Raw genomic sequence first — 14,943 nt, forward strand, 5'->3', positions numbered from 1 at the left:
TATGTACTCATTGAAAAACTTATCAAGCGTCTTGATCTATCTCTATAGATCTTGATGCTCAATATGTAAGCAGCTTCACCGAGGTCTTTCTTTGAAAAAACTCATTTCAGACACTGCTATATATTTTGCAGAAAATTCTACATCATTTCCGATCGACAATATGTCATTCACATATACTTATCAGAAAGGCTGTAGTGCTCCCAATCACTTTCATGTAAATACAGGCTTCACCGCAAGTCTGTATAAAACTATATGCTTTGATCACACTATCAAAGCGTACATTCCAACTCCGAGATGCTTGCACCAGTCCATAAATGGATCACTCGTGCTCACACACTTTGTTAGCATCTTTTGGATTAACAAAAGCTTCTGGTTGCATCATATACAACTCTTCTTTAAGAAATCCATTAAGGAATGCAGGTTTGACAACCATTTGCCAAATTTCATAAAATGCGGCAATTGCTAACATGATTCAGATAGACTTTTAAGCATCAATACAAGTGAGAAAATCTTATTATAGTCAACACCTTGAACTTGTCGAAAACATTTGTGCGGAAATTCGAGCTTTGTAGATAGTAACACTACTATCAGTGTCCATCTTCCTCTTGAAGATCCATTTATTCTCTATGGCTTGCCGATCATCGGGAAAGTCAACCAAAGTCCACATGTTGTTCTCATACATGGATCCTACCTCAGATTTCATGGCCTCAAGCCATTTCACGGAATCTGGGCTCATCATCGCTTCCTCATAGTTCGTAGTTTTGTCATGGTCTAGTAACATGATTTCCAGAACAGGATTACCGTACAACTCTTGTGCGGATCATATTCTGGTTGACCTACAAGGTTCGGTATGACTTGATCTGAAGTTTCATGATCATTATCATTAACTTCCTCACTAATCGGTGTAAGCATCACTGGAACTAATTTCTGTGATGAACTACTTTCCAATTTAGGAGAAGGTACAATTACCTTATCAAGTTCTACTTTCCTCCTACTCACTTCTTTCGAGAGAAACTCCTTCTCTAGAAAGGATCCATTCTTAGCAATGAATATCTTGCCTTCGGATCTGTGATAGAAGGTGTACCCAACAGTTACTTTTGGGTATCCTATGAAGACACACTTCTCCGATTTTGGTTTGAGCTTATCAGGATGAAACTTTTTCACATAAGCATCGCAATCCCTAACTTTAAGAAACTCCAGCTTAGGTTTCTTGCTAAACCACATTTCATACGGTGTCGTCTCAACGGATTTAGATGGTGCCCTTTTTAACATGAATGTAGCTGTCTCTAATGCTTAACCCCAAAAAACGATAGTGGTAAACCGGTAAGAGACATCATAGATTGCACTATATCCAATAAAGTACGGTTATGATGTTCGGACACACCATTATGCTGTGGTGTTCCAGGTGGCACGAATTTGTGAAACTATTCCACATTGTTTAATTGAAGACCAAACTTGTAACTCAAATATTCGTCTCCACGATCAGATCTTAGAAACTTTATTTTCTTGTCACGATGATTTTCCACTTCACTCTGAAATTCTTTGAACTTTTCAAATGTTTCAGACTTATGTTTCATCAAGTAGATATACCCATATCTGCTCAAATCATCTGTGAAGGTTAGAAAATAACGATACCCGCCGCGAGCCTCAACACTCATCGGACTGCATACATCAATATGTATTATTCCAATAAGTCAGTTGCTCGCTCCATTGTTCTGGAGAACGGAGTCTTAGTCATCTTGCCCATGAAGAAAGCAGTGTTGGAAATATGCGCTAGAGGCAATAATAAAAGGATTATTATTATATTTCCTTGTTCATGATAATTGTCTTTTATTCATGCTATAATTGTGTTATCCGGAAATCGTAATACATGTGTGAATACTTAGACACCAACATGTCCCTAGTAAGCCTCTAGTTGACTAGCTCGTTGATCAACAGATAGTCATGGTTTCCTGACTATGGACATTGGATGTCATTGATAACGAGATCACATCATTAGGAGAATGATGTGATGGACAAGACCCAATCCTAAACATAGCACAAGATCGTATAGTTCATTTGCTAGAGTTTTTCCAATGTCAAGTATCTTTTCCTTAGACCATGAGATCATGTAACTCCCGGATACCGTAGGAGTGCTTTGGGTGTACCAAACGTCACAACGTAACTGTGTGACTATAAAGGTATACTACGGGTATCTCCGAAAGTGTCTGTTGGGTTGACACGGATCAAGACTGGGATTTGTCACTCCGTATGACGGAGAGGTATCTCTGGGCCCACTCGGTAATGCATCATCACAATGAGCTCAAAGTGTCCAAGTGTCTAGTCACGGGATCATGCATTACGATACGAGTAAAGTGACTTGCCGGTAACGAGATTGAACGAGGTATTGGGATACCGACGATCGAATCTCGGGCAAGTAACGTACCGATTGACAAAGGGAATTGTATACGGGGTTGCTTGAATCCTCGACATCGTGGTTCATCCGATGAGATCATCGAGGAGCATGTGGGAGCCAACATGGGTATCCAGATCCCGCTGTTGGTTATTGACCGGAGAGCCATCTCAGTCATGTCTACATGTCTCCCGAACCCGTAGGGTCTACACAGTTAAGGTTCGGTGATGCTAGGGTTGTAGAGATATGAATATGCAGTAACCCAAAAGTTGTTCAGAGTCCCGGATGAGATCCTGGACATCACGAGGAGTCCCGGAATGGTCCAGAGGTGAAGAATTATATATAGGAAGTGCAGTTTCGGCCATCGGGAGAGTTTCGGGGGTCACCGGTATTGTACCGGGACCACCGGAAGGGTCCCGGGGGTCTACCGGGTGGGGCCACCCATCCCGGAGGGACCCATGGGCTAAGTGGGGAGGGGAACCAGCCCATAGTGGGCTGGTGCACCCCCCTTGGCCCACCCCATGCGCCTAGGGTTGGGAACCCTAGGGTGGGGGGGCGCCCCACCTGGCTTGGGGGGCACTCCACCCCTTGGCCGCCGCCCCCTAGGAGATCCCATCTCCTAGGGCCGGCGCCCCCCTAGGGGAGCCTATATAAAGGGGGGGAGGGAGGGGCAGCCCCACCCTTGAGTCTTGGCGCCTCCCTCTCCCCTGCTACACCTCTCCCTCTCGTAGTAGAACGGCGAAGCCCTGCTGCGGTGACCCCTGCATACACCACCACGCCGTCGTGCTGCTGGATCTTCATTAACCTCTCCTCCCCCTTGCTGGATCAAGAAGGAGGAGACGCCACGCTGACCGTACGTGTGTTGAACGCGGAGGTGCCATCCGTTCGGCGCTAGGATCTCCGGTGATTTGGATCACGTCGAGTACGACTTCCTCATCCCCGTTCTTTGAACGCTTCTGCGCGTGATCTACAAAGGTATGTAGATGCAGTCCGATCACTCGTTGCTAGATGAACTCATAGATGGATCTTGGTGAAATCGTAGGAAAATTTTTGTTTTCTGCAACGTTCCCCTACAGTGGCATCATGAGCTAGGTCTATGCGTAGTTCTTTTTGCACGAGTAGAACACAATTTGTTGTGGGCGTAGATGTTGTCAACTTTCTTGCCACTACTAGTCTTATTTTGCTTCAAAGGTATTGTGGGATGAAGCGGCCCGGACCAACCTTACACGTACGCTTACGTGAGACCAGTTCCACCGACTGACATGCACTAGTTGCATAAGGTGGCTGGCGGGTGTCTGTCTCTCGCACTTTAGTTGGAGTGGATTTGATGAAAAGGGTCCTTATGAAGGGTAAATAGAAGTTGACAAATCACGTTGTGGCTTTCACGTAGGTAAGAAAACGTTCTTGCTAGAACCCTATTGCAGCCACGTAAAACTTGCAACAACAATTAGAGGACGTCTAACTTGTTTTTGCAGCAAGTGTTTTGTGATGTGATATGGCCAAAGTTGTGATGAATGATATATATGTGATGTATGAGATGTTCATGCTATTGTAATAGGAATCACGACTTGTATGTCGATGAGTATGACAATCGGCAGGAGCCATAGGAGTTGTCTTTATTTTTTGTATGACCTGCGTGTCATTAAGAAACGCCATGTAAATTACTTTACTTTATTTCTAAACGTGTTAGCCATAGTAGTAGAAGTAATAGTTGGCGAGCAACTTCATGGAGACATGATGATGGAGATCATGATGATGGAGATCATGGTGTCATGCCGGTGACAAGATGATCATGGAGCCCCAAGATGGAGATCAAAGGAGCTATGTGATGTTGGCCATATCATGTCACTATTATTATTTGATTGCATGTGATGTTTATCATGTTTTTGCATCTTGTTTACTTAGAACGACGGTAGTAAATAAGATGATCCCTCATAATAATTTCAAGAAAGTGTTCCCCCTAACTGTGCACCGTTGCGACAGTTCGTTGTTTCGAAGCACCACGTGATGATCGGGTGTGATAGATTCCAACGTTCACATACAACGGGTGTAAGACAGATTTACACATGCAAACACTTAGGTTGACTTGACGAGCCTAGCATGTACAGACATGGCCTCGGAACACAGTAGACCGAAAGGTCGAGCATGAGTCGTATAGAAGATACGATCAACATGAAGATGTTCACCGATGTTGACTAGTCCGTCTCACGTGATGATCGGACATGGCCTAGTTAACTCGGATCATGTTATACTTAGATGACTGGAGGGATGTCTATCTAAGTGGGAGTTCATTGAATAATTTGATTTAGATGAACTTAATCATCATGAACTTAGTCTAAAATCTTTACAACATGTATTGTAGATCAAATGGCCAACGTTGTCCTCAACTTCAATGCGTTCCTAGAGAAAACCAAGCTGAAAGACGATGGCAGCAACTATACGGACTGGGTCCGGAACCTGAGGATCATCCTCATAGCTGCCAAGAAAGATTATGTCCTACAAGCACCGCTAGGTGAAGCACCTGTTCTCCCTGCAGAACAAGACGTTATGAACGCTTGGCAGACACGTACCGATGATTACTCCCTCGTTCAGTGCGGCATGCTTTACAGCTTAGAACTGGGGCTCCAAAAGCGTTTTGAGAGACACGGAGCATATGAGATGTTCGAAGAGCTGAAAATGGTTTTTCAAGCTCATGCCCGGGTCAAGAGATATGAAGTCTCCGACAAGTTCTTCAGCTGTAAGATGGAGGAAAATAGTTCTGTCAGTGAGCACATACTCACTATGTCAGGGTTACATAACCGCTTGACTCAGCTGGGAGTTAATCTCTCGGATGACGCGGTCATTGACCGAATCCTTCAGTCGCTTCCACCGAGCTACAAGAGCTTTGTGATGAACTTCAATATGCAGGGGATGGAAAAGACCATTCCTGAAGTATTTGCAATGCTGAAATCAGCAGATGTAGAAGTTAAAAAGGAACATCAAGTGTTGATGGTGAATAAAACCACTAAGTTCAAGAAAGGCAAGGGTAAGAAAAACTTCAAGAAGGACGGCAAGGGAGTTGCCGCGCCCGGCAAGCAAGCTACCGGGAAGAAGCCAAAGAATGAACCCAAGCCCGAGACCGAGTGCTTTTATTGCAAGGAAAGTGGTCACTGGAAGCGGAACTGCCCCAAATACTTAGCGGACAAGAAGGCCGGCAAAACAAAAGGTATATGTGATATACATGTAATTGATGTGTACCTTACCAGTACTCGTAGTAGCTCCTGGGTATTTGATACCGGTGCAGTTGCTCACATTTGTAACTCAAAGCAGGAGCTGCGGAATAAGCGGAGACTGGCGAAGGACGAGGTGACGATGCGCGTCGGGAATGGTTCCAAGGTCGATGTGATCGCCGTCGGCATGCTACCTCTACATTTACCTACGGGATTAGTTCTGAACCTCAATAATTGTTATTTAGTGCCAAGTTTGAGCATGAACATTGTATCAGGATCTCGTTTAATAATAGATGGCTACTCATTTAAATCCGAGAATAATGGTTGTTCTATTTATATGAGAGATATGTTTTATGGTCATGCTCCGATGGTGAATGGTTTATTCTTAATGAATCTCGAGCGTAATGCTACACATATTCATAGTGTGAATACCAAAAGATGTAAGGTTGATAATGATAGTCCCACATACTTGTGGCACTGCCGCCTTGGTCACATAGGTGTCAAACGCATGAAGAAGCTCCATGCAGATGGACTTTTAGAGTCTCTTGATTACGAATCATTTGACACGTGCGAACCATGCCTCATGGGTAAAATGACCAAGACTCCGTTCTCAGGAACAATGGAGCGAGCAACCAACTTATTGGAAATCATACATACTGATGTGTGCGGTCCAATGAGTGTTGAGGCTCGCGGTGGCTATCGTTATGTTCTCACCCTCACTGATGACTTGAGTAGATATGGGTATGTCTACTTAATGAAACACAAGTCTGAGACCTTTGAAAGGTTCAAGAATTTCAGAGTGAGGTTGAGAATCAACGTGACAGGAAAATCAAGTTCCTGCGATCAGATCGTGGAGGAGAATACTTGAGTCACGAATTTGGCACACACTTAAGAAAATGTGTAATAGTTTCACAACTCACGCCGCCTGGAACACCTCAGCGTAATGGTGTGTCCGAATGTCGTAATCGCACTCTATTAGATATGGTGCGATCTATGATGTCTCTTACCGATTTACCGCTATCATTTTGGGGCTATGCTTTAGAGACTGCCGCATTCACTTTAAATAGGGCTCCGTCAAAATCCATTGAGACGACACCGTATGAATTATGGTTTGGGAAGAAACCTAAGCTGTCGTTTCTAAAAGTTTGGGGATGCGATGCTTATGTCAAGAAACTTCAACCTGAAAAGCTCGAACCCAAGTCGGAAAAATGCGTCTTCATAGGATACCCTAAAGAAACTATTGGGTATACCTTCTACCTCAGATCCGAAGGCAAGATCTTTGTTGCCAAGAATGGATCCTTTCTAGAGAAGGAGTTTCTCTCGAAAGAAGTAAGTGGGAGGAAAGTAGAACTTGATGAAGTATTACCTCTTGAACCGGAAAGTGGCGCAACTCAGGAAAATGTTCCTGTGGTGCCTGCACCAATTAGAGAGGAAGTTAATGATGATGATCAAGATACTTCTGATCAAGCTCCTACTAAAATTCAAAGGTCCACAAGGAAACGTTCCGCACCAGAATGGTTCGGCAACCCTGTCTTGGAAATCATGTTGTTAGACAACGGTGAACCTTCGAACTATGAAGAAGCGATGGCGGGCCCGGATTTCGACAAATGGCTGGAAGCCATGAAATCCGAGATAGGATCCATGTATGAAAACGAAGTATGGACTTTGACTAACTTGCCCGTTGAGCGGCGAGCCATAGAAAATAAATGGATCTTTAAGAAGAAGACAGACGCGGATGGTAATGTGACCATCTATAAAGCTCGGCTTGTCGCGAAGGGTTATCGACAAGTTCAAGGGGTTGACTACGATGAGACTTTCTCACCGGTAGCGAAGCTAAAGTCCGTCCAAATCATGTTAGAAATTGCTGCATTCTATGATTATGATATATGGCCAATGGACGTCAAAACGGCATTACTTAATGGTTTCCTTAAGGAAGAATTGTATATGATGCAGCCGGAAGGTTTTGTCGATCCTAAGAATGCTGACAAGGTGTGCAAGCTCCAATGCTCGATTTATGGGCTGGTGCAAGCATCTCGGAGTTGGAACATTCGCTTTGATGAGATGATCAAAGCGTTTGGGTTTATGCAGACTTATGGAGAAGCCCGCGTTTACAAGAAAGTGAGTGGGAGCTCTGTAGCATTTCTCATATTATATGTAGATGACATACTTTTGATGGGAAATGATATAGAGCTTTTGGACAACATTGAGGCCTACTTGAATAAGAGTTTTTCAATGAAGGACCTTGGAGAAGCTGCTTATATTTAGGCATCAAGATCTATAGAGATAGATCAAGACGCCTCATAGGTCTTTCACAAAGCACATACCTCGATAAGATATTGAAGAAGTTCAATATGGATCAGTCTAAGAAGGGGTTCTTGCCTGTGTTGCAGGGTGTGAAATTGAGCTCAGCTCAATGTCCGACCACGGCAGAAGATATAGAAGAGATGAGTGTCATCCCCTATGCCTCAGCCATAGGTTCTATTATGTATGCCATGCTGTGTACCAGACCTGGTGTAAACCTTGCCGTAAGTTTGGTAGGAAGGTACCAAAGTAATCCCGACAAGGAACACTGGACAGCAGTCAAGAATATCCTGAAGTACCTGAAAAGGACTAAGGAAATGTTTCTCGTTTATGGAGGTGACGAAGAGCTCGTCGTAAAGGGTTACTCGATGCTAGCTTCGACACAGATTTGGATGACTCTAAGTCACAAACCGGATACGTGTATATTTTGAATGGTGGGGCAGTAAGCTGGTGCAGTTGCAAGCAGAGTGTCGTGGCGGGATCTACATGTGAAGCGGAGTACATGGCAGCCTCGGAGGTAGCGCATGAAGCAATTTGGGTGAAGGAGTTCATCACCGACCTAGGAGTCATACCCAATGCGTCGGGGCCGATCAAACTCTTCTGTGACAACACTGGAGCTATTGCACTTGCCAAGGAGCCCAGGTTTCACAAGAAGACCAGGCACATCAAGCGTCGCTTCAACTCCATTCGTGAAAATGTTCAAGATGGAGACATAGATATTTGTAAAGTACATACGGACCTGGATGTAGCAGATCCGTTGACTGAACCTCTCCCTAGAGCAAAACATGGTCAACACCAGAATTCCATGGGTGTTTGATTCATCACAATGTAACTAGATTATTGACTCTAGTGCAAGTGGGAGACTATTGGAAATATGCCCTAGAGGCAATAATAAAAGGATTATTATTATATTTCCTTGTTCATGATAATTGTCTTTTATTCATGCTATAATTGTGTTATCCGGAAATCGTAATACATGTGTGAATACTTAGACACCAACATGTCCCTAGTAAGCCTCTAGTTGACTAGCTCGTTGATCAACAGATAGTCATGGTTTCCTGACTATGGACATTGGATGTCATTGATAATGAGATCACATCATTAGGAGAATGATGTGATGGACAAGACCCAATCCTAAACATAGCACAAGATCGTATAGTTCGTTTGCTAGAGTTTTCCAATGTCAAGTATCTTTTCCTTAGACCATGAGATCGTGTAGCTCCCGGGTACCGTAGGAGTGCTTTGGGTATACCAAACATCACAACGTAACTGGGTGACTATAAAGGTATACTACGGGTATCTCCGAAAGTGTCTGTTGGGTTGACACGGATCAAGACTGGGATTTGTCACTCCGTATGACGGAGAGGTATCTCTGGGCCCACTCGGTAATGCATCATCACAATGAGCTCAAAGTGTCCAAGTGTCTGGTCACGGGATCATGCATTACGGTACGAGTAAAGTGACTTGCCGGTAACGAGATTGAACGAGGTATTGGGATACCGACGATCGAATCTCGGGCAAGTAACGTACCGATTGACAAAGGGAATTGTATACGGGGTTGCTTGAATCCTCGACGTCGTGGTTCATCCAATGAGATCATCGAGGAGCATGTGGGAGCCAACATGGGTATCCAGATCCCGCTGTTGGTTATTGACCGGAGAGCCATCTCGGTCATGTCTACATGTCTCCCGAACCCGTAGGGTCTACACACTTAAGGTTCGGTGACGCTAGGGTTGTAGAGATATGAATATGCAGTAACCCGAAAGTTGTTTGGAGTCCCGGATGAGATCCTGGACGTCACGAGGAGTTCCGGAATGGTCCGTAGGTGAAGAATTATATATATGAAATGCAGTTTCGGCCATCGGGAGAGTTTCGGGGGTCACCAGTATTGTACCGGGACCACCGGAAGGGTCCCGGGGGTCCACCGGGTGGGGCCACCCATCCCGGAGGGACCCATGGGCTAAGTGGGGAGGGGAACTAGCCCATAGTGGGCTGGTGCGCCCCCCTTGGCCCACCCCATGCGCCTAGGGTTGGGAACCCTAGGGTGGGGGGGCGCCCCACCTGGCTTGGGGGGTACTCCACCCCTTGGCCGCCGCCCCCCTAGGAGATCCCATCTCCTAGGGCCGGCGCCCCCTAGGGGAGCCTATATAAAGGGGGGGGGAGGGGCAGCCCCACCCTTGAGTCTTGGCGCCTCCCTCTCCCCTGCTACACCTCTCCCTCTCGTAGTAGAACGGCGAAGCCCTGCTGCGGTGACCCCTGCATCCACCACCACGCCGCCGTGCTGCTGGATCTTCATCAACCTCTCCTCCCCCCTTGCTGGATCAAGAAGGAGGAGATGTCACGCTGAACGTACGTGTGTTGAACGCGGAGGTGCCGTCCGTTCGGCGCTAGCATCTCTGGTGATTTGGATCACGTCGAGTATGACTTCCTCATCCCCGTTCTTTGAACGCTTCCGCGCGTGATCTACAAAGGTATGTAGATGCAATCCGATCACTCATTGCTAGATGAACTCATAGATGGATCTTGGTGAAACCGTAGGAATTTTTTTTCTGCAACGTTCCCCAACAAGCAGTAGCAATGAAACTGTAATGATCATAATGCTAAGCTAACGAATGGGTCTTGTCCATCACACCATTCTCCTAATGATGTGATCCCATTCATCAAATGACAACACATGTCTATCGTTAGGAAACACAACCATCTTTGATAAATGAACTAGTCAAGTAGAGGCATACTAGGGACACTTTGTTTTGTCTATGTATTCACGCATGTACTGAGTTTCTGGTTAATATAATTCTAGCATGAATAATAAACATTTATCATGAAATAAGGAAATAAATAATAACTTTATTATTGCCTCTAGGGTATATTTCCTTCAATTTGGTGACCAAATGTTGTTCAGAGTCCCGGATGAGATCATGGACATGACGATTGACGAGGAGTCTCGAAATGGTCGAGAGGTAAAGATTCATATATAGGACGATGATATTCAGACACCAGAATCGTTCGGGGGGTACCGGGTACATATCGGGTCACCGGAAGGGGTTCCGGGCACCCCCCGACAACTATATGGGCCTAATGGGCCAAGAGGGGGACAAACGTTGTCGTGGAATTGTCACGGCAGATGTCCCAGTGGAAGCACTTAGTTGTGGTGCCATTGCGACGAGTTAGCTTAAAGGGGTTAAAACGGGACAAACGACATGAGGAGTTTATATTGGTTCGGCCCCTTACGGTGAAGATAAAAGCCTAATCCAGTTTGAGGTGGTATTGCTAGGGTTTCAATTACCAACACTGGTGCACGTCGGTCCTAAATAAACGGTTTTTATTCCCTTTCCGCGAAAACATACGGAACCGTCGCCAAGTGAGTGTGGGCGATAGGGGGGTCCTTCCCACACGACCCAGAAACCATTGGGGATATGCCCTCCTGGCACACACGCTCTGCAAAATGAGGTCGTGTGTGATCGGTGAGCGCTCAAATATGGAAATACGTATAGTAGTGCTAAAAAATACAATTATACGGTGAAATTGTTTTAGGTCGCAAGTACATCCCACACAGTCAGTCCCCGCTAAACGTTTCCGTTCATATATACATCCCACACAGTCGCTACAAGGAAAACGTTTGCGCAAGGTGGCGTAACGCAAATAATTTTAAAAAGAATGTTGTGTGTGATTGTTCATTGATTCAACCAGGTTTATTCCTAGAAACTGTGTGCGTTGTCTGAGGTCATCGCCCACGGTGTTTTCTCATTAACCATTTGCAATAGGAAAACCCAATTAACAAGCTAATTGACCAATTAGCGGGTTAATTGCCCTATTATTAATAATCCATTTACTAATCTAATTTACATTCATATTAAGCACATAATATATTCCATTTCCATATTAAGGAAGCAGAATTTCATAATTTAAATACATCAAAGTACAACATGATATAGCTTCAACACTCAGCTACCCCATTACACAACTGCACAAGCAGCAAGTTTCACATGCAATATCTAGAACCTTTCGAAATTAGCATCATAGACGGTACATAGAGAGATGCATCTCATCTAGAAAACTGCTGAAGCGGAAGGCGAATATTGAGCCTTCGTTCATGTTGAAGGTCTTTGCAACTTTAGGCCAGTGCCTGTGGATGATTGACCGTCCATCCTTCGACCTCTTCAGGAACACTTCAATATTGAACCGTGGGTGTTGTATGAAAAATTTCCTCACCTCCTGACCACAGAGGTGGTTTGAGAGGTAATCATCAGTGAAGCCTGAAAACAAGGATGTGCATAAATATCTTGTCTACATTGGAAATGGGGCAAAGGAATACAAAAAGGCAAGGTATAATTGTTAGTACCATCTTGTAAACCTCAGTGCTTCCCATTGTTTCCCTGCAACACATATAAGGTAGTTAGTAATCAGGTTAAGTAAGGGTTCGCATGCTATCAGTAAAATATGTTGATGATAAATAAGCACATTGCAGATTCATGAGATTAATTCAAGCCACATGGAAAACCCATTTATCCAAACCAAGCATGATTAAGAACTAGGAAATATAGCACGCGTATATGTTTCTCATGTATTAAGTGCAGCCCAATTCAATTTATACCTCACATGGTATACAATAACAGAATGCAGCCACCACAATTGAACATCACATTGCAGAATTGAACCAAGCAGTTAACTAAACACCACAACAAATGAACCAAACATTAACTGAGCACCACATTGCACAATATAACACACTCCTAATAGAAGATCAGACAGTTAACCAAACCAAGCATGCTTAACAACTTGGAAATATAGCAATTGTATTTGTTTCTCATGTATTTAGTACAACCAAATTTGATTTATTCCTCACATGGTATACAATAACAGAATGCAGCCACAACAATTGAACATCGCATTGCAAAATTGAACCAAGCAGTTAACTAAACACCACAACATGTGAACCAAGCCACAACAAATGAACCAAGCAATTAACTAAACACCAATTGAACAATATAACATACTCCTAATAGAAGATCAGACAGTTAACCAAACCAAGCATGCTTAACAACTTGGAAATATTGCACCCTAAAGAATTGAACATCACATTTGCAGAATTGAACCAAGCAGTTAATTGAACACCACATTGCATGACATATAGAAAATATACACTATAGCAGAAGATTGCATGGTAAAAGTAGATAACACAATTCACTAGAATTTGTTAAGGAAAGGCAGTAGCTAGCAAACTGAACATGGGTCTTATAGTGAGCTAATAAGACAAGCTACTCCTCATTGTCGGAGATATCGATGACAATTGGCTCCTTGGACATGGAAGAGGGCGAGGCCTCCGCATCGTGGGTGCCCCCGTTGTAGTGGTGAGTTGCCTGAGCCGCTCTGGGCACCAACCTGCTAGCTCTCGAGATGAGGTAAGCACGTGCACGCTGAGAAAACACCTCATAGTATTCGTCGAAGGCACCGATGGTGGCCTCGAGAAAACGCCATGAACTATCGTTTAAAGCAGCCAACCGCATCGCGGCGTCAGCATGCCAGGCGTCAACGGTGGCTTCGATGGCGAGGTGCTCCTCCAAGATCTAGGGGTCGGCATGAATGGCAGCCATCGCGACCTCATCCGCGCGTGCGGCCGCGATTTGCTTCTCCGCTGCCAAATGCTCCTTGAGGTATTGGCTATACTGCGTGCACCATGGCTTAGGCCGACACTTATTTGATGGAAGGGTCGGTGATTTGCGTGGAAGGTGTCGCGCTCGCGCAGGCGGTCGGGGCATGTGGGATGTGGAAGGAGGAGGAGGATGGCGGTCGCAACGTGAAGGATGGTCGCGGGCGAGGAGGTGGCGGCGCTGCAAGCAAGGAGTGAAGGTTTCAACTTGGAAAGGAAGGCAGAAAGAGGGGAAATGTGGATTTTTGTAAGGGGGAGGGGCGGGGAGATAGATATTTCCGCGGAAGCCAAAAATTTGGAATCACTTCAGCCAAAAAACTGGCGCGCAAAGTGTCATCAGACACGGTCCCTTATTTAGACATGGTCCGAAGATATTTTGTGTTGCATCTCACACAGTTGGTTATAATAAAATGTGTGGGATCTACTTGATTTTTCGTCTTGATTTGAATTACATAATGGGGTCACAGCGGCCATGGACGGTGTTTCAATTGCTAGAACTTTTATCTGCAGTGAACATGCAACTATAGGTGTGTCGTCCAAAAAATTGGAATTATTCAAGGTTCGTTTGGACATTTTTATGCATTAAGTGAGTTTTCAATGCATTTATGTGCATAATTCAAATTTGAACTACATGCAAATGCTCCAGTGCATATAAATTGGTTGAAAAATCAAATCTTTGTCCTTGGGTGCATGCTTAGGTCCCATGCAAGAAATGGGAATGAATGCCAAACACCCTGCCACCGTCACTCAGCCGCAAACATTGAGATGCCTGGTTTTTAAATTCTAGTAAATCCAAAACTCGTCTAAAATTCATGAAACTTGGCATGCTATCATGGATCGGCATCAACATGCCATGGTAAAATTTTTGTCCCATTTGGGGCAGGTTTGGGAATATGCTTCTCACAAACCGGAGCTTCTCACAACAAGCATGAGGTTTTCGGTAGGGAACGCCCCACCTTTGGGGACGAAACGATATCCATTGCCTCTTATTGCTTTCAATTTTTTTTCTCGTGTCAACATAGAACAACAGGAGTGTTGTGTGAATTTTTGTGATTTTTCGGGGTTCGTTTGGACATTTTTATGCATTATCTGAGTTTTCAATGCATTTATGTGCATAATTCAAATTTGAACTACATGCACATGCTCCAGTGCATATAAATTGGTTGAAAAATCAAATCTGTGTCCTTGGGTGCATGCTTAGGTCCCATGCAAGGAATGGGAATGAGTTTCAAACACCAGGGCACCGTTGATTGCCGGAAAAACATTGAGATGCCTGGTTTTTAAATTCTAGCAAATCCAAAACTCATCTGAAATTCATGAAACTTGGCATGCTATCATGGAGCGGCATCAACATGCCGTGGTAATTTTTTTGTCCCATTTGGGGCAGGTTT

The sequence above is a fragment of the Triticum urartu genome, chromosome 3A (assembly GCF_056163025.1).
Source record: "Triticum urartu cultivar PI428250 chromosome 3A, HENAU_Tu73, whole genome shotgun sequence".
NCBI classification, from domain to species: domain Eukaryota; kingdom Viridiplantae; phylum Streptophyta; class Magnoliopsida; order Poales; family Poaceae; genus Triticum; species Triticum urartu.